At 38.8% G+C, this 24,722-nt stretch overlaps 2 long non-coding RNA genes across 2 annotated transcripts; both read left to right on the top strand.

Moving 5' to 3' along the window:
- The first annotated feature begins 5,081 nt into the window (after positions 1-5,081).
- LOC140551525 (uncharacterized) lies at positions 5,082-6,319 on the top strand. Its single transcript, XR_011979264.1, has 4 exons — positions 5,082-5,278; positions 5,418-5,521; positions 6,080-6,116; positions 6,212-6,319. It is a non-coding gene; the product is annotated as an uncharacterized lncRNA (long non-coding RNA).
- Positions 6,320-21,475: 15,156 nt separating this feature from the next.
- LOC140551524 (uncharacterized) lies at positions 21,476-22,725 on the top strand. Its single transcript, XR_011979263.1, has 3 exons — positions 21,476-21,560; positions 21,663-21,743; positions 22,711-22,725. It is a non-coding gene; the product is annotated as an uncharacterized lncRNA (long non-coding RNA).
- The last annotated feature ends 1,997 nt before the right edge of the window (positions 22,726-24,722 follow it).

Raw genomic sequence — 24,722 nt, 5'->3', positions numbered from 1 at the left:
CTTGAGAACACTGTTCTACAGAAGAACAAGAGGAACACAAGGCGCCCTAACTGTGTTTTGCAAGATTAAAAAAAAAAAGTCCTTTTTTGTTTCAGTTGTCATGAAAAACCATCCAACAAGTTTATGAGAAAAATGATGGTCTAAAATAAACTGTTTCTAATAAAATTGATATGAAGAGTAATACTTTCTCGCACAGTTTTAGGATTTAGTTTACTGACAATGTGTAACATGCCACACAGAATCAGACACTTGCAGAGGTAAAATGAGAAAGAGGCTTTAATATAAGAGATGTAAGCCAAAGTTGCAGTCAATTTCAGAAGGCACAGAAGATTAAACATTACACGAGAACACATCAAAAGTGTAGAGGCAGAAACATAGTCACAAATACAGTTGGGAGTCCAAGATAAAAAAGGCAAGCACAAAGTCCAAAGGCAAAAAGCCAGGCTTGAAAAACAATAGCCAAAATAATTTACAATACTTTGCAAGGTTATAAGACTAAAGCATGGGCTTATATATTATGCTAATCAGAAATATTTAAGGTGGTACAGATCAGTACTCAGGTGACTGAGAGTGTGGATGGAGGGTATGAGTCATGTGATCACTCTGGCTATCTCCATGAGGATTCTGGGATATTGTTCATACTGCATTTTCGTTTAACTCTTAGAAACCTAGGCCAATTTTGCAAGATTATTTTGACAAAATATTGACAATGAATAAAATATTTTGTGAGACAGCCCAATGTCTGGCTAGTTACATTGATCCATTCTCTGATCTCTTTATTGAGTAGACTCCAAGTAAACTGTTCAAAGGGTTCTTTGGAAACTTTACAGAGGGATCAACAGATTCTGTTGAGAGGGTTCTCAGCAGATTGTCAAGGAGACCCAGGAGTCTACAGAGTATTCTCAGGAGACTGTGGAGACAGTCTTTGCAGAGGGTTCTCAGAAGACTGGGCAGTGTGTCTTTAGGAGACTGCAAAGGGATCTCACAATACTGTGCAGAGAGTTCTCAGCAGATTCTCAGGAGATTGTGCAGAGCGCTCATGTCAAATTTATTTGTATAGTGCTTTTTACAACTGCCATGGTTACAAAGCAGCTACTTTTGTAAGTCGCTCTGGATAAGAGTGTCTGCTAAATGCCATAAATGTAATGTAAATGTAAGCTTTACATGAATCAGTAAAAAAAACTCCCTCAGAGCTTTTATCGATAAAAGTCACCAAACCACCAGGACTGTTTTTCTGCTCAGGGGTGTTGACATAATAAAACTACATAACATATAACATTATAACATAAATTATTTTCATTATCACGTAGGGATAATGATTTTCTTAGCTTGGCAATGTTCAGAAAATGTAGAAAAGCTACATTGTGTGCATGACAATTAACTGGGTGGTCTGAGGGGGGGTGTATATATGCTACTACTACTACTACTACTAATAATAATAATAATAATAATAATAGTAATAATAATCTAAATAATTCATAAAATAAATACATGCACGCATAAATAACTAATAATATTAGTTATTTAATAATATAGTTACCAATAAATAATAAATGAAGCTTATGTGCTTGGGCAGTTCTCCTTTTAAGTCTCAGTTTCTCACAGTGGTTCTCCCTTATGCAATTAGGGAGTTTTTCATTGACACTGTCAGGCTTGTTTTGCTCAGGTTTAATGCTGGATTTCTGTAAATCTGCCTTGGTATGAGGCCTGCTGCAAAAATCTTGGCAGATTTTGTTCCTGTGCAGAACATCTGACTGCATTTAGGATGGCCTTTGTGACAAAAGTTAGATATACTAAGTCACACCCACATCTCTATGATCCTGATAATATAAAGTTGTATAGTATTAAGTATAAACCAAGGAGCTAGAATAGTATAAACCAAGGAGCATAACAGTGAGAGGACTAGATCCTGGTCTGATCTTTTTGTTCATGTGTCTCCATCGTTCTCCAGAGCAGATCTCCAGCAGTAAAGCAGAAAGTATACAGAGAAATATGAATGGAGTGGAAAGGAATGGAGTGAGGAAATGAGCAGGACTACCTCTCTCTCTTTCTTTCTCTCTCTCTGTATAAAAGAGTTGTAATGTGTGAAGAAGGTTAAAAAAGTAAATTAGTAAAAGATCTTCACTAATTTAACACTTCTACACATCTCCTTTATAAACATTCTTTTGGAACCAAAAGAAGAACCTTGATGTAGGAAGAAGGGACATCAAAGTGAGTGTGTATATGTGTTTGTGCAGTCCCTCTTTCCAATCACCTAGCACTGTTTAATCTGAGTGAAAGGGTCAGAATGCATTCACTTCAGGACAGATCAGAGAGTGTCGAATCAGTAAACTGATTCCGGCAATATCAGTCCTTCTCTGGATTACAAATTGAACAAGATGCAGCACTTCAAAATTCAATATAAAGATTAAAAGTTAAGCATACATACTCTCACATTATGATTTTAATAAACCGAAAGAAGAGATGAATCACAGTGGTGTCATTATTTGAAGAAAAAATGAGAATCATATACTTTCATAGATATTACTGTTCCAGTAGGCATGAGGGTGAAGGTCTTTCAGCATGAACACTGCAAACCACATATTAGAACTAGTAAGTAAACTTGTCTGTTTGAGATAACGTTTGACTTGGTGCTGCTTACATTTGGAGCGATGGTTTGGAGCGATGGTTTGAAACAATGTGGATGGAACAGGGTCTAGTGGACAGGTGGTAGGATTAGTAGAGGTGAGAAGATGTAGGAGGTCATCTGTGAAAAGAGGAGAGAAGCAGGACAGAGAAGAGGGAGGAGGAGGACTGTGTCTAGAGAGGTGGTAGAGGAAGGGGGGAGTATCAACCTTTTCTTCAAAGAAGGAGACAAAATCTTCTGCAGACAGAGTAGTGGGTGATGGGGGAGTAGGAGAGTTGAGGAGGTAGGAGAAGTTAACGTGGGTCAGATGCAGATGCTTCCAGTTTCCCCCTGTAGAAACATGCTTTAGCAGCAGCAGCTTCCGTTCTGAACCTGGAGAGAAGAGACTGATAGGAGTGGAGGTCAGACTCGTGTTGTGACTTCCTCCACTTCCTTTCAGACGTTATTAGCTTTCTACGGTTGTTGCGAAGAACATCTGACAGCCACGGGGAAGGTGGAGAACAATTTGCTGACCTAGATGAGAAAGGGCAGAGAAGGTGGACAGAGGTGGAGATAGATGAGAGGAGAGTGTTTGTGGCAGTTTCTAGTGGGAGAGAGGAGAAAGAGTCAAGATGAGGAAGAGTGGTCAGGACAGTTGAGGCAAGAGCTGAGGGGGAAACAGAGCGAAGACTGCGGTGAGAAGTGGAGGAACTTGCGGAAGTAGTGGTTGAGGGGGCAGAGAGGGGGAGTGAGAAGGAGAGAAAGTGGTGATCAGAGAAGTCCAGAGGAGTCACAGCCACGTCCAGAGCAGGGACAGGTCTGCTGAAGATCAGGTCCAGAGTGTTCCCTGCTCTGTGTGCTGGTGCAGACTGGTTGAACGTGAGACTAAAGAAATAAAGACAATAAAGACAATTACAGAAAATGGAAAGACAAGCTGTAGTCAATAATAATTCAAGCATCAAACCGTCTTCTTCTCTACTTCAGGCTTTATCTGAACTTCAAAGTAATAAAGCAAAGTAAGATCAAACATCCACCCCTGAAGCCATTGTTTTTACAAAACACTCTTTAATGTGATCCTGTTGATGGATTCCTGAAGGAGTTCTGTGGACTTAATGATTCATTAATGACCAATAAAACTGCACAGGCAGAAAGCTATATCAAATAGAATGTTAACCTAATAATGATCACTGTGTTCCTTCAATAGTGCACATAGTTTTGAGCAGACAGGGATCAAACTAAAGTTTGTAAAATTAAATAATAAATAAATAAATTATGCTCATGTGCTTGGAAAGTTCTTCTTTTGAGTCACAGTGGTTCTCCCTTATGCATTTAGAGAGTTTTTCATTGACACTGTCAGGCTTGTTCTGGCCACTCAGGTTTAGTGCCGGGTTTCTGCAAAGCTGCCTGAGACCTGCTGTACGTTTATTTTTAATTAAATCTGAGCTAATTTTCTTCCAGTAAATAACATCTGACTGTATTGGGATGCCCTTTGTTACGGAAGACAGGTATACTAAGCCACACTCACACAGAAGCTTGTTGATGGCTACCAAAAACATTTGGTCGAGGTGTAACCTGTCATGGGACATTTTACCAAATATTAGGTGTGATGCAAATTTAAGATTGAACTTAAGTTGATTTCAGAAAAAAACATGACCCAAAGTTTGTTTCTTTTAGGTATGACATCACTCATTCTGTTCCCATACAAAAAAGGAAGAAACAGTTAAATAAGAAATTAAAAGAACAACTTTGCTATAATTGTCAGGCCCTCGTTATTGCGCCCTCCCCTGGGGCGATCCCGGGTCGCCGCCCACAGGCCCATATATGGACTTCCGCCTCATTTCAAGTTCATGTGTTGCACCTGGGACTGGGAGCATTTATGAAGCCTCCCTACAGAGAGTCACTGTCCTGAATTGAATCTCCACGTGTCAGTGGCATGTTCCTGTTGGCTGGTATCTTAGCCTGTTCAAGCTATCTCCTAGTCTGGTTCTTGAGGCAAGCCCGTTACATTGTGTCCAGTTTATGCTCCCTGGCGGCTCAAGTTCACGAGGTAGTCACAGTATACTCAGGTTGGGCTTGCCTGGTTATCTAGTTCCGGCAACTGGTTCTCCGGCTACCCCTTTGTTTAGATAGAGCTTGGCTCTGGTTCTCAGTTCTAGTTTCCCTTTAGTATAGAACAAAAACGGGGAACGTCACGTTGTTTTTCGCAAGTACACCTTTTCTGAGAAGGAAAAGAACTGTAACCTGGCCAATGTGACGCTGACTGAGAGAGAGCTGTACATGCTCAATCAAACCATCCCGAAAACAAAACAGGTTGGTGAAATCCATTCTATGCTGGTTCAGACACAAAACACGAGAACCACCGTTCACGATTCGGGCTTCTCTGTGTCTGTAAGGAAAGGTGGACTGATTAGCGTTAAGGTGAGATCCACCTTTCAACAACGACGCATAACTCTGATCATCTGATCAACTCTGACCACGTCAACGCCTACGGAGTTCAGCTGGAGGTGCAAACGGCTGAGGTCGTACGTCAAGAAAACTTTTCTGAAAATGACGAGGAGCATAGGATTTACTTTTTCGCTCCACTGGAGAATGAGACCGAGGAGATCATTGAAGGTTCGCTGCTGGAATCTGAACTTTTAGACATCTATGAAACAACCCGTCACATTTTGACTGGTAAGTAAAACGCTGTTTTTTGTTTTGTTTTGTTTTGTGTTTGACCTTAATCAGCTTCCATAGAGTTGCCTCATGTTTGACTATTCAATCACAGTAATCATGTACGATCCTTTTAACAATTTTCTTTCTCTGTCACCAGCGAGCGACAAGTGCACCTGCATCGACTGCGACGTACCTGGGACGAGAGTGCTGCTGACTAGTCAAAACGACCAGGTCGACGATGAATTTGAAAACAACAAACGGGTGAGGTTGTCCCCACCTTCACTAAGCGAGAAGCAAAACGGCATTGAAAGTCAGGTCGGTTCACCCCTTACGGACGAGGAAAGTTCCGAAGACGATGTGATATACGTAAAGATGACAAACCTAACATCCTCTGTGTGCAATGGTGATGATGAAACCGCAGTGAGCGACGGATCTGAGTGTAACACTTGTGTGCCGAGGCTATCACAAAGAGTTATGTTAGTGGACCAGTTCTAGGCTCGTTGGGAGTGGTGCAATAATAAACAACCAGAGACACAAGTATAAAGGGTTATTTTGGTGTTTAGTAAACAAACATTTGACAGGCAGACATTTATATACAATTGGCACAAATGTTTCTGTTATCAAATTAAAGAAAATCAGAAAACCAACAATGTTGTATTTTGAGTTTTATACTGTGTTTATATTTATTATGCTTTATTTAGGACGTATTAGTTCAAGTTCAGTTAATGGTTGAGCTTATATTCACTATGAATTTATTTGTGTTCGTTTAGATTAGTCAGTTTACAACAGGGTTAAATCAATACTGGTTTATTCTTCTAGTGTGACTGCAGATTCTTTTTGGTTTGGCGGTTAAACGGTAAGTATTTTTTATGTTGGAAATTTACAATTATATTTCTCTCCTATGTAGGTTGAGTATTGTGAGAGTTAACGAATTTTTCTTTTTCCTCCTAGGTTTCACAGGAACTTCTTTGCTAAATCAACCACTTGGAATACCTTATAAACACAACAATGAATAAAAATGAAATAAAAAAATAGAAAACAAAATGCAACCCTTGTCTGTCTTTTAGAACTAAAAGAGTACTGTATAACCTCCCTTACTGTTCAGTATTTCACTTAACCAATGCACAATTAACATAACACATACATATTTTTCCAGAACCAAATGACAAAACAGGGAGAAAAGAATGCTTTTGGGTCAGTCCATTAAGTGAATTTACACTTAATGCTCAATATTTTGATCGTGCTGTAGAACAGTTCTGAATGTTCCAGGATGTTCCAGGTAAGAAAAAAAAATAGTGAACAACACAGGGTCCACGTCGCTCCTTAATGTAGCTCCTTTCCCTTTTTTCCTTTAGGAACGCAAAAGTGTTCCATTCAAACTAAAAAAACTCAGAGCAGTCCAGGTCCTACCGTACAGGAGGATCGGGTTCACTTCTTAACTGTTAATAGGCACAAGATCCGGGGTTGGCTCGCCATCCAGTGTCCACTGCACCCACACAGGCTACGGTGTATGAGGCACTCAGTTGTAAAAACCCACATATAGAGCTGATTTAGTCTCTATTTTTTTTTCAGAAAATAGGCTGTATTTTCAGGTTGTGCTAACACTTCTCCCCTCTGCTCGGACTCTGCTCCGGAGCTCCCCACTCACGGCTCGTCTTTTTTTTCTTTCTTTTCCGCCAAGTCGTCTTAAAGGGCAGCGCACCTTTCTCTATGGCGCGTTTAATTGAATGAATGCTTTATTGAATTAATATTTTAACCACCTTTATTAATCGTACAGGCTTTTAATATGAACTAGTTAGTATTATTTATTTATTAATGACTATTTCTGTTCATTTAAGTGTATTAATAGTTCAATATCTTGAGGTTTTGCCATGACATATTTTAACATGGGTTACATGAGGATGCAAAAATTGTGGATGTTAAAGAATCGGAAGTTGTTGATGATAATGAGGTGAAGGATGAGGAGATTGGTTGACGTGAAGAAGACGAAGAAAACGTTTGTGAAACATGTCTGGAGAGTGAAACGGGTACCAATACATGATACCAGAACCAATACATGATAAAATGACAGAAATGTCAAAGCTTTAGGAAACGATCTGCGCACAAGCTTTCAAGGATATGATCAGAGAATGGAATGAGCAACAGTGTGAGTATCCTGAAAATGTTTGACGACCAGCTGCGAGATGATTTGACAGCTGAAGAATCTTCGTCCGACTATCTTTCCAAAAATCCCTTTGAGGCGTTGATTCATTATTTTCACACTGAGGAGTTTAGTGATCAGTGTGAAGAGGCTGCTGCATCCCTGTATAACATTCTAATGAAGCCTGATGTTGGTGAAAAATAAAAAATGCACGCTGTCATTTCTTTATTAAACATGTTCCTCAACTTGTTTTCATGTATTTCATTTTATACACACACACACACACACAAAACAACAAAACATTGTATTATTCCAAATCCATATTTATCATGTTTTTGACGTAAATGTGTGAACCTACATTGATTAATCATATATAACATGTTTTGTATTATTAATACAACGTAGCATTGCATATGGTATTTAGCATATTTAAAAAGGAATCCATGTTATATACGTATTTATTATTTATATTTTTACTTATTTGACTTTTTTACTTACTCCTGAGAGAATATTTTAGTCCCATCATGACATCTTTGGCGGTTACAGGAAGTAACGGGGTAGGAAACGCCATCCATCGTCAAGTTTAAGATTCTACGTCAAAGTGATGAAAATTACAAGGGTTGCGAGTGTAAGTCTGTAGCGGTTTGTTAGACATCATGACTCCTAGCTAGAATATCTGCTGCTAAAACTTTTTTACTCAACTCTGTTCTGTTATACTTGAAGATGTGCTTTGCAATTCCTGTCCTCACCTCTGACAGCAGCCGGAGGTGCAGATACCGGTGCAGACGCCGCAATTCCGGTAACCTCATTTACCCACCTTGTTCCAATACCAATGTGATGGTAACTGGGGGACTATGGAATTGCCAGTCTGCAGTGCAGAAGGCAGATTTCATTTCAGCTTTTGCTTCTGCTCGGTCTCTAAACTTCCTGGCTCTGACTGAGACGTGGATCACCCCGGACAACTCTGCAACTCCAGCTGCCTTGTCGTCTGCCTTTGTCTTTTCCCACTCTCCACGAAAGACTGGCAGGGGCGGCGGCACTGGTTTACTTCTCTCTCCTCTGTGGCGCTTCACCCTGCTCTCTTTTTCTAATCTTGACATTTCCTCTTTTGAATACCATGCTGTTACTGTCTCCTCTCCCACTAGACTTCTCATCATTGTTCTCTATCGTCCTCCTGGTCCTTTGGGCAGTTTCATTGATGAACTGGATGTTCTCTTGAGTGGACTCCCTGTTGACGCCCCACTTATTCTACTTGGTGACTTCAACCTTCCATCAGAGAAACTCCAGTCTTCATGCCTTCTCCCAATCCTATCCTCTTTTGATCTCGCGTTCAACCAGTCTGCACCAACACACAGAGCAGGGAACACTCTGGACCTGATCTTCAGCAGACCTGTCCCTGCTCTGGATGTGGCTGTGACTCCTTTGGACTTCTCTGATCACCACTTTCTCTCCTTCTCACTCCCCCTCTCTGCTCCTTCAACTACCACTTCTGCAAGTTCTTCCACTCTTCACCGCAATCTTCGCTCTGTTTCCCCCTCAGCTCTTGCCTCAACTGTCCTGACCACTCTTCCCCATCTTGAATCTTTCTCCTCTCTCCCACTTGAAACTGCTACAGACACTCTCCTCTCTTCTATTTCCACCTCTGTCGACCTTCTCTGCCCTTTCTCCCCTAGGTCAGCAAATTCTTCTCCACCTTCCCCGTGGCTGTCAGATGTTCTCCGCAACAACCGTAGAGAGCTAAGACTGGCTGAAAGGAAGTGGCGGAAGTCACAACATGACTCCGACCTCCACTCTTATCAGTCTCTTCTCTCCAGGTTTAGAACGGAAGTTGCTGCCGCTAAAGCATCCTACTACAGGGGGAAATTGGAATCCTCTGCATCTGACCCACGCAAACTATTCACCATCTTCTCCTCTCTCCTCAACCCTCCTACTCCCCCACCTCCCACTACCCTGTCTGCAGATGATTTTGTCTCCTTCTTTGAAGAAAAGGTTGACAAGATCCGCCGATCTTTCCCCCCCCGCCTCTACCCAGCTCTCTAGGCACTGCCCTCCTCCTCCCTCTTCTCTGACCTACTTCTCTCCTCTTTCCACAGATGACCTCCTACATCTTCTCACCTCCAATAATCCTACCACCTGTCCACTAGACCCTGTTCCTTCCCCTCTGTTCCAAACAATCGCTCCAAACCTCCTTCCCTTTATCTCCTCTATCATAAACAGCTCTTTGTCATCAGGTCATGTACCATCGGCCTTCAAGTCTGCCAGAGTCGTGCCCATCCTAAAGAAACCAACTCTAGACAGCTTGGACATCGGCAACTACAGACCTATCTCTCTTCTCTCTTTTCTCTCAAAGATTCTCGAACGTTCCGTCTACAACAAACTGTCTCTCTTTCTCACTCTGAACAATCTACAGGACCCTAACCAGTCTGGCTTCAAAGCTGCACACTCTACTGAAACTGCTCTCATTGCAGTTACAGAGAAGCTCCATGCAGCTAAAGCTTCCAGACTGTCCTCGGTTCTGATCCTTCTTGACCTCTCCGCAGCTTTTGACACAGTGGACCACAAGATCCTCCTGTCTATCCTTGCCGGTCTTGGAATTACCGGCTCTGCATGGCAATGGTTTGCATCATACCTGCAGGGACTGCACTGTACACTCACTCTCTTGGTAAAGTGATATCCTCTCATGGATTCTCTTACCACTGCTACTCCGATGACACTCAACTCATGCTCTCTTTCCCACCGTCTGACACACAGGTTTCTGCCCGTATCTCAGCATGCCTCGCAGACGTCTCTTCTTGGATGATGGCTCACCATCTCAAACTCAACCCCTACAAGACGGAGCTGCTGTACATCCCGGGAACTGCTGGACCAAGAAACGATCTTGCCATCACCTTTGAGAACTCACTGGTCACTCCTTCTACTGAAGCCCGAAGCCTTGGTGTAGTAATGGATGATCAGTTATCGTTCTCAAGTCATGTTGCAAACGTAACTCGGTCCTGCAGATTCCTCCTGTACAACATCCGGAGAATTCGACCCTTCCTCTCTAGAGAGGCCACCCAGGTCCTTGTTCAGTCTCTCGTCACTTTCAGACTTGACTACTGCAACTCTCTTCTGGCTGGTCTCCCTCTGCGCACCATCAGGCCCCTGCAACTCATCCAGAATGCAGCGGCACGGGTCGTCTTCAATGTCCCAAAATTTAGCCATGTCACTCCACTGCTGCGTTCTCTCCTCTGGCTTCCTATAGCTGCCCGCATCAGATTTAAAACACTGACGCTGGCCTACAAAGCCAAGAACGGACCAGCCCCTCCGTATCTGATGGCAATGGTCAAAAGCCGATCCGCACCAAGAGCCCTTCGAGCTTCAAGTACGGCTCGGCTCGACCCGCCATCCCTCAAAATCCGTGGAAGACAAGCGTCCAGGCTTTTTTCTGTCCTGGCACCAAAGTGGTGGAACGAGCTACCCCTGGGTGTCCGAACGGCCGAGTCACTCGCTGTCTTCAAACGCAGACTGAAGACCCACCTCTTCAGAGAGTACTTGGACGAATAGTTCTATGGTCGCCTTATTGTATTGTGTTTAGCAATGTCCAAGCTTAGAGGTATCTTTTGAATTATTAGCCTATTCTAACTAGCGAAGGTTTTCTTGGGTAAATAGCAAAGCACTTTGTAAGTCGCTCTGGATAAGAGCGTCTGCTAAATGCCGTAAATGTAAATGTAAATGTAAGACCCGCTAAAGGCTGAACTCTGTAGGCGTTGTGCGTCGTTGTTGAAAGGTGGATCTCATCTTAACGCTTATCAGTCCACCTTTCCTTTCTTTACAGACAGTTTCGTGTCTGAACCAGCATAGAATGGATTTCACCAACCTGTTTTGTTTTCGGGATGGTTTGATTGAGCAGGTTACAGTTCTTTTCCTTCTCAGATGAAGGTGTTTCCGTTTTTGTTCTTTTTTCTGTAAAGTGACCAGAGACCATTTTGTCTCAAAGTCTTTAATCCGGCATCGTCTGAACAGTCTATCAGAGTACTGGAAATCAAAGTCGCTCTGTCTTCTTTTCCCCAGCCTGATGTTTTGTTTCGCATCATCCTTTTTTGTCACGTTCATCCCCGGAGGTTTCTCCCTCCAAACAACATTTTCAGACCTGATGTCCTCTCTGATAACGGCCGGCCAGTATTCCGGAGGAATGTTGCAGGCCTTGAAAATATTTTGAGCTGTTGCAGCTCAAAATATTTCATCTTTCATCTTTGACTGTAGGTGCGAGATCCTCTACGCCCATTTGCTCCCGCAACTTTTTAGGCCACAGGGAAACGGGTGCGTTGTGCAAATGCAGGTTTTTCCAAACGCATTCTTTGTACATTTCCTTGGTGAAAGAAGTCCGATCGATTCAAGATCCTCCTTGGGAAGTTGTTTGGAATCCATACTGAGTTTCCTCAAAGTGTGTGTATGTGTGTGTGTTTGGGGTCCCGCTCTTTCTCTGGTGATGTGTGGAAGACCGAAGGTAAGAGGTGGGTTTTTTAAAGCAGTTTTGTACCGCTACTTTTCCATCCCTAACGTCAACCCCGACCATTTACGCGTGCCTTACTTTACTTTACTCAAACCCAAACGTCAAACCAAAAACAAAAAAAGACTTTTCTCTTACTAAGGGTCTTTGGTGCAGCTGTCGCGCGCACACACACATACACACACAGGAAAACTGTGGGAAAATGTCATAAAAATTTTCCAAGCTCCTAAAGTGGGGACAAGTCACGTGTGACAGAAAACAACAGCTGGTTTATGGAAATCTATACCATATTTCGTTTCCTGCAAACGTCAAAGCGTAAAAAGTTATAAGCTTGTTTTTGATTACACTGAGGGTCTTCAGCACAGCTGTCGCTTAGGAAATACCTAACATGAGAAAACAAAAAGCTAAAGTAGGATGAGAACATGCCGTCTGTTGCTTGGGAAACTCCTTCGGACAGAATCTAGGCTCAGACGGTGGTATATACATACATATATATATATATATATATATATATATATATATATATATATATATATATGTGTGTGTGTGTGTGTGTGTGTGTGTGTGTGTGTGTATTTTTGATGTTGTCTGTATATTCCTAAATTATTTTTTACATTTGTTGATGTGGGATTAATAAAGAATTATCTTAAATTTGACACACTCCTACATATTCCTAGAGTAGGACAAAAAAATAGGAAAAAAAAGTCCTACCGTGGACAAAAAATTAGAAAAATTTCCCCACGTTTCTACAGTGGGAAAAATTGGAAAAATATTCGCACACATCTACCTATGCAATGATATCACATGAAACAATTCCAGCGTGACGACGCGTGGATAAAATTTCCACGTGATGACACACCCCCAAATAACATCACATTCCCACATGATGTCACTTTCCCATGGTCATAAATAATTTTGTATAAAGTGGTACTTATTACAACTGGTCTGTTATAAACCCTGTTTTTTATTATTATTGATGTTATTATTATTATTATTAATATTATTATTACTTACAACTGGTCTGTTATAAACCCTGTTTTTATTATTATTATTATTATTATTATTATTATTATTATTATTATTAATGATAATAATAATAATAACATCAATAATAATAAAAACAGGGTTTATAACAGACCAGTTGTAATTAATAATAATAATAATAATAATAATAATAATAACATCAATAATAATAAAAAACAGGGTTTATAACAGACCAGTTGTAATTAATAATAATAATAATAATAATAATAATAATAATAATAACATCAATAATAATAAAAAACAGGGTTTATAACAGACCAGTTGTAATAAGTACCACTTTATGCCAAAAAGATTTATGACCATGGGAAAGTGACATCACGTGGGAATGTGATGTTACTTGGGGGTGTGTCATCACGTGGAAATGACATCAAGCGGGAATTGTCTCATGTGACATCATCGCATAGGTAGGTGTGTGTGAATATTTTTCCAAATTTTTCCCAGGTAGAAACGTGGGGAAATGTTTCTATTTTTTATTATTATTATTATTATTATTATTATTATTATCATTATTATTATTGTTATTACTACTACTACTACTAATAATAATAATCTTAACTAAAGATAAGTAAATATACTTACTACCTTACAACCTTTTGCAACTTAAACATAAGGCTCTACTTCTGCTCCACTGATGACTATTGACAGAATCACAATCTTATCAAAGGCCACTTGCACCTGAAGAATCGATTTCCAGAGAAATGCCAGTGTAACACAGTGCTCCCACATGAATTTCCTGAAAAGAGTTAAAAGATCAACTCCCAAAAAAGAGTTGCTTTAACTCTGCCACAGAGTGTATTCGATGATCAATTCGTCCCTTCCTCTCTAGAGAGTCGCCCAGGTGCTCTTTTAGTCTCTCGTCACTTCGAGACTTGACCACTGCAGCTCTCTACTGGCTGCTCTCCCTTTACGCACCATCTGATGTGTAATATGGTGTAATAGCTCAGTGGTGTTATCTGTTGCACCACACCAACCACACCAACCACATTATACTGACTGAGTTTTTAGTTTTTGACTGAGTCCACATTTTATTGAACTATGTTATTCTTTCTGTAGAAGTGTTGTATATTCACAGTCTTATTATAACATATAATAATAGCAACAATAAACACATTCTACTTCTTCTTCTTCTTCTTCTTCTTCTTATTATTATTATTATTATTATTATTATTATTATTTTCTCACTTATTGAGCAACTTTACTGATTAGAACACTGTAAAAAATGGTTTTAGAAATCCCTGTCTGCTCTAAATCATGTGCACTATTAAATCTACACAGTAATAATAATTGTGTTCATACTAATGTTGTCAACATTAAAAGTTTAACACACACAATTCATCTACAAACCTTAACACACACACACACACACACACACACACACACACACACACACACATATATATATATATATATATATATATATATATATATATATATATATTTATTTATTTATTTATTTATTTATTTATTTAACACAAATGAATTGTCCTCAACTGTCCTTCTGCAGGTTTCTCTCTTTACAGAGTCTACTGATGAATTAGCGGTTTTATGTAGCGATGTAAGGGTTTACAAGATTACACTTTCTGTATGCTGACATATAAATTAAATCTCATAAATAACTCTCATTCTCTCACACACACACACACACACACACACAGAGTAATCCAGCCCACTGACTGATTTACATTTACATTTACAGCATTCAACTGACGCTCTTATCCAGAGCAACTTACAAGGTTACTCGTATTACAGAGGTGGGTCAATGTAGTGTTAGGAGTTTTGCCCAAGGACTTACTGGTGTAGCACAGACTAGTCCAACCTAGGTGGTTGGTGTGGTGCAACAGATAACATCACGATCTGATAGCGAGCTACTCCACCATGTGGGAGACTGGGGTTCAATTCCCAGTCTGGGTGGCTATGCTGCGCTACACCAATAAGAGTACTTGGGTAAGTCTCCTAACACTACACTGGTAACCTTGTATGTCGCCCTGGAGAAGAGCATCAGCTAAATGCCATAAATGTGAATGTAGTCACCCAGACCAGGAATCAAACCCAGTCTTTCACATGCTGTGGTAGCTCACTAGTAGATTGTGATGTTATCTGTTGTGCTGCACCAAAAGCTTCTGTGTCTGTTCTTCATCATGTTCAAGGCTAAACTGCACTGAGATATTATAAGAAAAATAAACTGATTCCTCTAGACAATCTATTAGAAACACACATACACACATTTATTTGTTCTGCTGCCCAAACATTCAAGGACGTGCTAGCTAGCATTTTAACTCTAATCCGAAATAATCACAGAATTCTCTATTCTCTTTCAGCCCACCGACAGACCATAGGCTGAGGGTTAACTCCTCAACAACTACACCAAAGCTCTGTACCTCTGCACATGACGTGATGGAGTTCCCAAAGGAAATTGAGAGATCACTGTGAAGACCTGTAGCTCCTGAAATGTAAACCAAGTCTGTTGCTAAAATTCTGCCGGGCAGATAAATAAATGACATTAAAATCCTGGAATAATGTGACCATACGTGCAATATAACAAAAATAATTGTTTTTATATTAACTGTTATATATATATTTTATTGTTTTATATGTTTATATATATAATATTATTTCATATATTTTTAAATATATATTTGGTTGCACAGCATTATGTTGCACACTCACTTTACATTCAGGATGCTCATCTTTACATTGTTATTGTACATTGTTACACTGTTAGAGCTTTTATATTTCTAAATTGTGTATATTTACTGTGGAAAAATATTACTTTTCCACTATACATTACATATACATTTACATACATTTATATATTATATATATTATTTATTATTTATATATTTTTGTTATATTATTTTCGCAATTTTAATATAATTTGCTGTATTCTATTATTTGTAATTATATGTGTTTTATGATTATTTTGATGTGTTCTTGTACTATTATATCTTATTGTTTCATGTGATGGACAGTTCTCAAACTAGCTTTTCACGGCTAGCTGTACCATGTATGACTGTATGTGTATGCTAAAAGACCTTCACCTCCATGTCTACAGGAATGACTCTGCACTGAGTAACACAGTACTCTATATATTTGAAGAGTAATATCTCTAGAAGTAATATCTATTCTCATTCTTCCTTCAAATAACGACACCACTGTGATTGATCTCTTCTTCAGGTTTATTTAACACCCAGGTTAATCATTGGTGAGAGAGTGTGTGTTTCACTTTAACAGTTCATACTGTATTGTGAAGTACTGCATCTTGTCCAATTTGTAATCCAGAGAAGAACTGATATTGCAGGAAACTGTCAGACGAACACCTTTGTCATCTCCCACGTACACCTGCAACAAACACACATCTATTATTAAAATCTACAAACCAGAGACACGCCTAGTGTTTGATCTCCTAGTGTTTCTATGAAAGAGACCAGTTGACTGATTCTATGCTCTCTGATCTGTCCTGAAGTGAGTGCATTCTGACCCTTTCCCTCAGTGCTAGGCGAATGGGGAAGAGGAACAGTACAAACACTCATATACACTCACCTTGATGTCCCATCTTCCTACACCAACCAATTTTGTTGTTCTGTAGGCAAAGGCCTGGAAGATTTGGAATTTCTCTTTGATTTGAGGTCTCACCTGGAGAAGATAGATCGAGCACACAAAATCACATCAAACAAAGATACACAGAATTAAACTTTCAAAGCATTCAAACCACTCCAACTATGAAGGTGCTACAAAGTGCTCTTTGAATAGTGCCCGCATCAGATTCAGACCCCTGACTCTGGTCTACAAAGCCAAGACTGGACCAGCCAGCCCCTCCGTACTTGGTGGCAATGGTCAAAAGCCGATCTGCACCAAGAGCCCTTCCAGCTTCAAGTACGGCTTGGCTCGACCCGCCATCCTTTAAGATCTACGGAAGACGAGCATCCAGACTTTTTACTGTCCTGCACCGAAGTGGTGGAACGAACTTCCCCTGGGTGTCCGAACAGCAGAGTCCAACGCTCGCTGTCCTCAAACCCAGACTGAAGACCCTCCTCTTCTGAGAGGACTTGGGCGAATAGTAGAGTGGTCATCTTACTGACTTGTGTTTAGTAGAGTCTAAAGCTTAAAGGTATCCTTGAATTTTTAGTCTTCTAACTAGCTGAGGTTTTTCTTGAGTAAATGTCAAGGCACTTTTTGTAAGTCGTTCTGGAGAAGAGCGTCTGCTAAATGCCGTAAATGTAAATGTAAATGTAGAAGAACATCTTTTGGTTCCATAAAAAAATATTTTTTATAAATGAGATGGGTATAGGATCTGTAAAAGAGGTGTGAAGAAGCTTTAAATTAGAGAATTAAATTATATAATAAATAATTATATTATTATATAATAAATTATCTTTTACTAATTGACTTCTTTAAACCTTTAAATGCTTTTTTACACACTTTCACAAAAATGGTTCTTCTATGACTTCAATCAAAGACCTCTGTACTGAAGATCATCCACATCAATTTCCACTGCTGTGTTCCTATCAGAGAGAGAGATGCAGTCTTGAGATTTCTGTGTTTATATAAATCTTAATTATTTACCTTTTCACAGATGTCCTGCTCAGTCTGCGTGGCAGGAACCTCATCACTCCACTCTTTAGACTTCTCCTCTTCAGGTTTCTCAGTAGACATTCTGCTTCACTGCTGGAGATTTGTTCTGGAGAGCGATGGAGACACAGGAACTGAAGGATCAGACCAAGTTCTAGTCCTGTCACTGTTACGTTCCTTGATTTATACTGTCAGGATCATAGAGGTGTGGGAGAGGCTTAGTATACATCACAAAGGCCCTCCCAATGCAGTCAGATGTTCTTCACTGGAACAATAGATAAATTTTTCTACATTTAATTAAAAATAAATGTACAGCAGGTCTCATCCCCAAGCAGCTTTGCAGAAACCCAGCACTGAACCTCAGTGGCCAGAACAAGCCTGACAGTGTCAATGAAAAACTCTCTAAACACATAAGGGAGAAGAACTGTGAGAAACTGAGACTCAAAAGAAGAACTTCCCAAGCACTTGAGCATCATTTATTTATGTATTATTTATTTTGGTTAACTTCAGTTTGTAAATATACTTATTATATAAGTATATTGGGAGACAGGAGGTGGTGGTGGGAGACAGGAGGATGACAGCCAAGCTGGCATCCATGCTGGAGAACAGCTCCCACCCCATACATGAGACTCTGGCAGCACTGGGCAGCTCCTTTAGCGACAGGCTGCTTCACCCCAAGTGTGTGAAGGAGCGGTATCACAGGTCATTCCTTCCTGCTGCCGTCAGACTGCACAACCAGCACTGCTCCCAGCGGACCACATACACACACACTTAACTACACAAAGATGTTCATGTTCAGGGAATACTATGTGCAATATCCCACCCCCATGTGCAATTAAGAGTCTTTTGCTGTAAATAATATTGTTTATTGCTTTTTTAATTCTTATTTATATTGTGTATATAGTGTAAATTATTTATCTAAATTTTTGTAACTGAGTGTCTTGCTATCCCTTTCTGCTGTCACACTGTGAATTTCCCCACTGCGGGACTAATAAAGGACCATCTTATCTTATCTTATCTTATCTTATCTTATCTTATCTTATATATTTGGGTTTTTTTTATTTAATTTGCTTTAATAATGTTAACAGGTGTTTGAGGTCCTTTGGAATCATGAGTAAACATAATAGCCTACTTATTCTCCACTGATGACTATTAACAGACATCTCATCAGTTTGTTCATCTGGTATGTGTTCCACAGAAATACAACACAAACACTCCCGTATCTGGAGGTAAACACTGTAAAGTGGAAAACTACAAAACGACTTCATGTGAAAAATGATTTGTTGAAATGTTTTATTCAAATAAACACTCAGTATATTTTTTTAAGAAATTAAATGAAGTTGAATAAACACAGTTAAACACCTGGTGATACTTTATCTGGAGTGATCCTTTTTAGATGAAACTAACATTGATCAGACCCTCAGGAACTGGAGTTTAACTGGATTAGGCTGAGATTAAGGGGCCGGGTGAGGGTTAGGATTAGGCTTTGACAAAGTAAGAACAGATTTCTATAAAGTTATGTGAATGAACTAAAACTATATGCTGTAAAATAAGCAGATGCATAAATATTTACCCCCTTTTAAAGACTCTGTCTGGAAGCTCCAGTCACTGGTTAATCAGTTTTCCTGACTACAAATGAAGACACCATGAAGACAGAACAACACTCCACACAGCTCCAAGAAAAACATATTGAAGAGTGTAAGCCAGGGAATGTATATATAAAAAATATCCAAGTCCCTGAACATCACCTGGAGTTCAGTTAAATCCGTTGTGAAATGCATTTTTAATCCAAAAAGTAAATCATTATAATTAATTAAGTAAAATAAAAATAATAAAGTGTGTTCTGCTTAGCTAAAAAAAAATAGAATAACTAATTATTATGGAGGTACTTGAGTGAATAATAAACAGTCCTATCATTGCTATGGGATGTTCACTTCTGATATAATAAAATAAAAATGTGTCCACAACCATGAAGCCTGAACATGATCATGAATAAACATCATTCAATAATAAAATAAAAATCTGAATTCAGAAATATTAAATGCTGGAATGACGAGACATTGTTTTCTGTTCCATCAGACTTTACAAAAAACACCTTTCCGTAGAAAGGTTTGCTTCCTTCAGAAGAACCGCCTAATTTATTACACAGTTATTACAAATGCTGATCCAAACCAGGTGCAGCAAAAAATGAAGTCACGCAGGTGAAGAAGAATTTGTTTAATAATTATTAACTAAAATAATATTAACGGCAACAAATATGAACATTATTATTATTATTATTAGTAGTAGTACTACTACTACTAATACTACTACTACTACTACTACTAATAATAATAATAATAATAATAATAATAATAATAATAATAATTTGATCACTTATTGAGCAACTTTATTGATTAGAACACTGTAAAATGAGTTTCAGATTTAGTGATTACTGTCTGCTCTAAAATATGTGCACTCAATAGTGTAAATCAATAGTGATCATTATTGGGTTAATTAGCCTGTGCTGTTTTATTGGTCAGTAATGAACTCCATCAGGAATCCATCAACATGATCACATTAGTGAGTGTTATTGTGAAAACAGTGACTTCATGGTTTAAATCCACTGGGTTCTGATCTGGGTTCTGCAGGTACTGATGTTTGATCTTACTTTGCTTTATTACTTTGAAGTTCAGATAAAGTCTGAAGAGGAGAAGAAGACAGGAAAGCATTTTTCTGTGTTTGATGCTCTGAATTATTACTTACTACAGCTTGTCTGTCTTGTCTGTCTTGTCTGTGTCCTGTAATTCTCTTTATTATTGTTTTGATTTGTTTAAGGTTTCTTTTCATGAGGTGTTTTTCTTAAGGGCTTTCCTGTTGTTTGTTGTTTTACCACATTGCTGTGTTTAATGAACCCTAAAGGGTCTGTTATAAACCATGTTTATGATGATGATGATGATGATGATGATGATTATTATTATGATGATGATGATTATTATTATTATTACTGTTGTTAATAATAATAATAATAATAATAATAACAACAATAATAATAATAATAATAATAATAACAATAATAATAATAATAATAATAATAATACTGTTGTTCATAATAATAATAATAATAATAATAATAATAATAATAATCTTAACTGAAGATAAGGAAATATACTTACTACCTTACAACCTTTAGAACTTAAACATAAGGCTCTACTTCTGCTCCACTGATGACTATTGACAGAATCACAATCTTATCAAAGGCCACCTGCACCTGAAGAATCGATTTCCAGAGAAATGCCAGTGTAACACAGTGCTCCCACGTGAATTTCCTGAACAGAGTTAAAAGATCAACTCCCAGAAGTAGAGTGTATTCGATGGTCATGCATGTACACTCAAAATGGGTTGATTTGAACTCACAGGGAGTTTATTCCAAAACAGAATTTGCTGTGTGCACATAGGGAGACCAGCCAGAAGGGAGTTGCAGTTGTCAAGTCTTGAAATGCTTCTAGGAGGAAAGGTTAAATTCTCTAGATGTTGTAAAGGAGAAATCTGCGTGACCAAGTCAGATTTGCAACAAGAGTCGAGAATGACAACACCAAGGCTTCATGCTTTTGTAGATGGAGTGAGCAGTGAGTTCTAGAAAGAGATGGCAAGATCATGGTGAAGTCCAGTAGTAGCCTTGCTTGCAGAAGGTGGGAAAAAATGTCATGGGTTAGTCATCAGTAAAGCTGTGATAAGTTTCCAAGTCCTTACAAAAACGTCTTCCATGGAAAGGTTTGCTTGATTCAGAAGAACCGCCGGATTTATTACACAGTTATTACAAACGCTGATCCAAACAAGGTGGAGCCAAAAATAGGGGTCACACAGTTGAAGAAGAAACTGGTTTATCCATGAATTTGGAAATACATTATTCTACATTTGAATTTTTACAGGTAACAATAGATCACTTCCACGTTCTCACATTCCTGTTCCATTGTGATGACAGGTTCTTGTTTGGGACCAGTTTTAGGAAAGTCCCCTCCTGCTGGTCTGTAATGAACATGGGGAGAAGACAACAGACACTGCAGAAAAAAGGAGGGGTGTGATGATGCTGACTCAAATCAATATAAATAGAAGAGAATTACAGTGAACACAGAAGCTCTACTCAATCTACCGTTTCCACTATTATTGTTGTACTGTAGAACACACCTGAACACACCTGAAACACCATGAGCTCTTCCCAAACTGGATACTGGAGTGACTGGAAGGATGCCGATGCAGAGGTGAAGGAGATCTGCAGTAAGGTGAAGGAGAATTTCTTCACACTTTCTATTTTAATCTGATTTTTATTGGCTGATTGTTTTGGAGAATCAAATCAGTGACTCTGAATCACAGTGATTTATATAAATATTCATTCTGAACATTTTGAAAGTGATTAAATTTATAGTTACTGTGAAAACAAATCAAAGGAAAAGGATTATACTGACAAAATCTGACTGAGTCTGAAATACATCTAATAGATATGGAAAACATTTTTAGATTAATCTAGCAAACAGTTCAAACCTTTAGATATTCTGATTGACTTTACTTACTTTACTGTACTTTAATATGTAGTGTATATTTTATTTTTATTAAATATTTCCTTTATTTGTACTTTCTTTCTGTACTGTGTTGTATAGGAATGTAAAATAATAGTAATAATAATTTTAATATTTATATTATTATTGTTTTATTATTATTGTTATTATTGTTATTATTATTATTGCTGTTATTTTTATCACTTGAGCAACGAGCAGCATATTGATTAGAACACTGTAAAAAGGAGTTTTAGATTTAGAGATTGTTGTCTGCTCTAAACTATGTGCACTATTAAATCAACACAGTGATAATAATTGTGTTATTATTTGTGCTGTCTACATTAATGCATTAACACACAAATCAATCTGCAAACTTGTGCTAGTTATAATTTTAACTTGTGATTAATCAGAATTAATTACAGAAGATTGTTGTAATTAATGCAATTAAAAGCTTTACATTGATTGACACCACTAGTAAATATTATTTTATCCAGTGGTGTTTGATGGATCATTAATGAATCATTAAATTAGGAATCCATCAACAGGATCATCACATTAGTGAGTGTTATTGTGAAAACAGTGACTTCATGGTTTCATTCCAGGTGACTTTCAGATCTGGGTTCTGCAGGTGCTGATGTTTGATCTTCCTTTGCTTTATTATTTTGGATTTCAGATAAAGCCTGTAGTGGAGAAGAAGATGGGAAATAATTTTCCTGTGTTTGATGCTCTGAATTATCAACAACAAATTGTAGAAGGACGGAATTATAACATCAAGGTAGGTGTGTGCAGGAGTGTGTGTGGTCTTAAAGGTCCATTAAGAAAAATCTTTCTGATACACTGACCCAAAGCAGGAGCAAGCCTGACCCCTCTCTCTCTGTCTCTCTGTCTCTCTCTCTCTCTCTCTCTCTCTCTCTCTGTCTCTCTCTCTCTCTCTCTCTCTCTCTCTCTCTTTCTCTCTGTCTCTCTGTCTCTCTTGGTCTCTCTATCTCTCTCTCTCTCTCTCTCTCTGTCTTTGTCTCTCTCTCTCTCTCTCTCTCTCTGTCTGTCTGTCTATCTCTCTCTCTCTTTCTCTCTTTCTCTCTCTCTGTCTCTCTGTCTCTCTCTTGGTCTCTCTCTCTCTCTCTCTCTCTTTCTCTCTCTCTGTCTCTCGGTCTCTCTCTCTCTCTCTCTCTCTCTCTCTCTCTCTCTCTTTCTCTCTGTCTCTCTCTCTTGGTCTCTCTCTCTCTCTCTCTCTCTCTCTCTCTGTCTCTCTCTCTCTGTCTCTCTCTCTCTCTCTCTCTCTCTCTCTCTGTCTCTCTCTTGGTCTCTCTCTGTCTCTCTCTCTCTCTGTCTCTCGGTCTCTCTCTCTCTCTCTCTCTCTCTCTGTCTCTCTCTCTCTCTCTCCCTGTCTCTCTCTCTCTCTATCTCCCTGTCTCTCTCTCTCTCTCTCTCTCTCTCTGTCTCTCTCTCTCTCTCTCCCTGTCTCTCTCTCTCTATCTCCCTGTCTCTCTCTCTCTATCTCTCTCTATCTCTCTCTATCTCTCTCTCTCTCTCTCTCTCTCTCTCTCTCTCTCTCAGGTGTATGCTGGAAACAATCAGTGTGTGATCATACTGGTTTGGCAGAAGCTAGACGGGGAACTGGAGCTGACGACTGCAAGGAAAGTTCCTCTGCCCGAATGATCGGCACGTTTATCCCAGGAGGGTTTAAATACACGTCTCTGGCTGTCCTGCAGGACTACAGCTTATTTTTCCGTTTCCTGTAATTCACTTTGTTCCCGTTTTGATTTGTTTAAGGTTTCTTTTAATGAGGTGTTTTTCTTAAGGGCTTTCCTGTTGTTTGTTGTTTTACCAGGTTACTGTGTTTAATGAACCCTGATGTGCCTTTTTTTGACCCCTGCTCTCTTCTGACCAGATCAACTCAAATAAATTCACTTACTGCATCCAAACCTGCCACCCTCCCTTCATTTCAGTAAACCCAGAGGAACATACAGAGGTGGGTAGAGTAGCCAAAATCAGAGCTCAAGTAAAAGTACTGTTACTTCAAAATAATACTTACTCAAAAGTAGAAGTGAAAGTCGGAATTTAAATTATTACTGGAGTTAAAGTAAGAAAGTATTCGGTAAAAAGATTACTCAAGTAGTGAGTTGCTTCCTCCCATAATTTAATGATCAAAATAGAGCTGCAATATCACGGCCTTGTTTATGGATCACATACAAGCACCAAATCAAAAATGCCCACAACGTTTTTTCTTCTAATTCTTCTAACTAATTGTAATAAAAGTAATTACAGATGTGAGATGCACAAAAAGTATATTTTTATGATATCCTTCAACTCTTCAACTGCATCACAAGTTTCCGCCAGCTAAGCCCACAGTGTTATGATTCGGTACCTGTAGTTTTCAGTTTATAGCTACATTTGATTGGTCAAAGTCCCATAAGATGATTATGATAGGAGAACGAATTTGCATGTGAGTTTTGGTGAAGGGAGCTATCTGATGCTGAGGACAAAACAAACAAGATGCATTTAGTTAAAAATTGTTAACAAAGGTAACGGGAGGAATGTAAACAAACATAATGGAGTCAAAGTACATTTTTACCTCACAAATGTACTCGAGTAAAAGTATAAAGTATAAAAAATGTAAGTTTTTGTTACTTAAGTTAAGTTACTTAAGCAAATGTAACTGAGAAAATGTAGCATGTTTCTACT

Source organism: Salminus brasiliensis, chromosome 3, assembly GCF_030463535.1.
Source record: "Salminus brasiliensis chromosome 3, fSalBra1.hap2, whole genome shotgun sequence".
In the NCBI taxonomy this organism is placed as follows: Eukaryota; Metazoa; Chordata; class Actinopteri; order Characiformes; family Bryconidae; genus Salminus; species Salminus brasiliensis.
The sequence above is the reverse complement of the archived record's forward strand: the minus strand, read 5'-3'. Positions and strand labels throughout refer to the sequence as shown.